Genomic DNA, 2,500 nt, shown 5'->3' on the forward strand with positions numbered 1-2,500 from the left:
AGAGAGAGAAAAGAGAATAGAAGTGAGAGAGGGAGAGAGAGAAAGAGAGAGGGAGAAAGAGAGAAAGGGGAGTGAGGAGGAACGGAGAGGGAGAGAGAGAGGGAGAGAGGGAGGGGAGGGGAGGGAGGAGGGAGGGAGGGAGGGAGAGGGAGAGAGAGAGGGAGAGAGAGAGAGAGAGAGAGAGAGAGAGAGAGAGAGAGAGAGAGAGAGAGAGAGAGAGAGAGAGAGAGAGAGAGAGAGAGAGAGAGAGAGGGAGAGAGAGGGAGAGAGAGGGAGAGAGAGGGAGAGAGAGGGAGAGAGAGGGAGAGAGAGAGGGGGAGAGAGAGAGAGAGAGAGAGAGAGAGAGAGAGAGAGAGAGAGAGAGAGAGAGAGAGAGAGAGAGAGAGAGAGAGAGAGAGAGAGAGAGAGAGAGAGAGAGAGACAGAGAGAGAGAGAGACAGAGAGAGAGAGAGAGAGCAGAGACAGAGAGAGACAGAGAGAGAGAGAGACAGAGACAGAGAGAGAGAGAGAGAGAGAGAGAGAGAGAGAGAGAGAGAGAGGGAGAGGGAGAGGGAGAGGGAGAGGAGAGAGGGAGAGGGAGAGGGAGAGGAGAGAGGGAGAGGGAGAGGGAGAGGAGGGAGAGGGAGAGGGAGAGGAGGGAGGGGGAGAGAGAGAGAGAGAGAGAGAGAGAGAGAGAGAGAGGAGAGCAAGAGAGAGAGAGAGAGAGAGAGAGAGAGAGAGAGAGAGAGAGAGAGAGAGAGAGAGAGAGAGAGAGAGGGGTGGGGAGAGAGCGTGAGAGGAGAGAGAGGGAGAGAGAGGGAGAGAGAGGGAGAGAAAGGGAGAGAGAGAGAGAGAGTGGAGAGAGAGAGAGAGGAGGGCAGGCGAGTGGAAAGAGGGGAAAAGAGGGAAAGAGAGGGAGGGAGAGAGAGAGAGAGAGAGAGAGAGAGAGAGAGAGAGAGAGAGAGAGAGAGAGAGAGAGAGAGAGAGAGAGAGAGAGAGAGAGAGAGAGAGAGAGAGAGGGAGGGAGGGAGGGAGAGAGGGAGGAGGAGAGAGAGAGAGAGAGAGAGAGAGAGAGAGAGAGAGAGAGAGAGAGAGAGAGAGAGAGAGAGAGAGAGAGAGAGAGAGAGAGAGAGAGAGAGAGAAAATGACAAGACAATAGAAAGACAAAAGAATTAACTACCAACAATAAGAGCCCATACCCAAGGTAGTAACTTTCTTCACATTCTCCTTGGCACAAATTCCTTGTTTCCTTCTCACATTATCTCCTTATTCCTCACTTTCACCTATGTAACGCTTTACTATTTCTTATTAAATAAAGTATTTATGCAAAAAACAAAATATTGGTTGAATATTCACCACATGACTCCAAAAAAACAAAGACAAAATAAGCTAATGATAAATACAAAGAACATTCAATAAAAATCTAGCAATTCTTGAATCTATAAATTTACCCAGTTACCTAGTTGCTATGGCTACGACACTTTCAGAACTTCGGTAAAAACCAACAGATCTCCAATGGAGAAGAGATCGGCCCACAATGCTTAAAACAGGATACACTAGCCAGAATGTTTATATAAAGCATACACTATCCGGAGAAATACTGTAAAGGGTCTAGGCGGTTTGTGTTTTTATTAGTTTGACTTTGTCTCTGGCGGATGTGTTCCTGTTGTAACCTTTCACACAGATAGGCTATGTAACTAAGTTATTCTGGCAGAGAAGTGAGTTTTGGCAGGATCTTTACATGGTCATAAATTGTCACTTCAATCTACATGTACTTTGTCTGTATGTGAGGTAAGTGTCTGATGGTTCTGCCAAAGAACTACAGGTGTGGAGGCCATGGTCATTACTTGAGTCACCATAATTTCATCGATGTGACTGCGGACTTTACCTAGACTTTCAACAAACAAGAGATTTTCTTCATCAAGTATTAGTCTAGGTTCTTTAAGACTATTGCCTAACTGTTATTGTAACTCCATGATGTCCTGTGATAAAAGTTTACAAAAATATATTCTACGTGAAGCTAAATCAAGCACACAATCACACATCTCAGTCCACGAATCTACACTAGCACAGCACAGTCTAGCGAAGCCACCACCATCTCTCTGCTTCACGTTCAAAAAATACAAAAGATTCTAACATGTATTCTGGCAAGAGGGAACATTTAGATCTCTCTCGCAATTGTCAAGCCGGAACATTTAATACTCTCTCACACTTTATAATCAAATAAGGAACAAATTTGAGCTCTAGCACGACAAATATAGGCTATAACAGGAAGGTTTGTTGGCCTTTGCAGTACAGTATAGCTTTACGTCGTCTTGTTCTGAACAATTAACAATAAATTATATAAAATTAACTATAATTACCTGTATAAATTGATTGCCCGGTATTTCCCTCCTTGTCTGAGAGCTTGCCTTATCTTGTGAAGTAAAATTTCATGATAAGAGGGTTTTTACGTGTGTTTTAGCATCAAAAAAGTTATTTCATTTTACGTACGTTTTATACCTAGAGACAGACTATTTGA

At 44.4% G+C, this 2,500-nt stretch overlaps 1 protein-coding gene across 1 annotated transcript in view; it reads right to left on the reverse strand.

The window, feature by feature from the left end:
• Mlc-c (Myosin light chain cytoplasmic) overlaps positions 1 to 2,500 on the reverse strand; it is a 10,344-nt gene that overhangs the window by 7,266 nt on the left and 578 nt on the right. The window lies entirely within an intron of this gene.

Source organism: Penaeus vannamei, chromosome 36 (genome assembly GCF_042767895.1).
Source record: "Penaeus vannamei isolate JL-2024 chromosome 36, ASM4276789v1, whole genome shotgun sequence".
NCBI classification, from domain to species: Eukaryota; Metazoa; Arthropoda; class Malacostraca; order Decapoda; family Penaeidae; genus Penaeus; species Penaeus vannamei.